The sequence below is a fragment of the Macrobrachium nipponense genome, chromosome 3 (assembly GCF_015104395.2).
Source record: "Macrobrachium nipponense isolate FS-2020 chromosome 3, ASM1510439v2, whole genome shotgun sequence".
In the NCBI taxonomy this organism is placed as follows: domain Eukaryota; kingdom Metazoa; phylum Arthropoda; class Malacostraca; order Decapoda; family Palaemonidae; genus Macrobrachium; species Macrobrachium nipponense.
In genome coordinates, this window is record NC_087202.1 from 145,159,351 (window position 1) to 145,159,920 (window position 570).

The following is a 570-nucleotide window of genomic DNA, read 5'->3' on the forward strand; positions in this document are numbered from 1 at the left end:
CCTCATCTTGAATATGCAATACTATTTTGGTCACCATCACTAAGAAAGGACATAAATAGAATAGAAGGGGTACAAGCAAGAGCCACAAAGTTAATTCCATCCATCAGGCAAATAGGGTACCAAAGACGACTAGAGAGCCTGAACAGGTATGACTTAGAAACACGGACGATGCGAGGGCAAGTAACAGAGGACATTGAAAATACTGAAAGGTATAACAAAATAAGACAGCAACCCTTTACCACATTAAAAACAAGAACCAGACAAGAAATAATGAATGCAAACTAGAACTGAAGAGAGATGGAAATATCCCAATGTGGGAACTTCTTTATATAGAAGTTGTAAACAGCATCAATGTGGAAGAGTTTAAAAGAAAGCTTGACAAAATCATTAGAACATTTTGAATAAATTGTAAAACCTGCTCCTAGAGATAAGAGCACATGATGTCTCCTCGTATAAATAATAAGTCTTTGAGACATCCTAATCCTTGTAACCTATATCATTACTTTCCCAAATTAGCTCTCTCTCTCTCTCTCTCTCTCTCTCTCTCTCTCTCTCTCTGTGTGTGTGTGT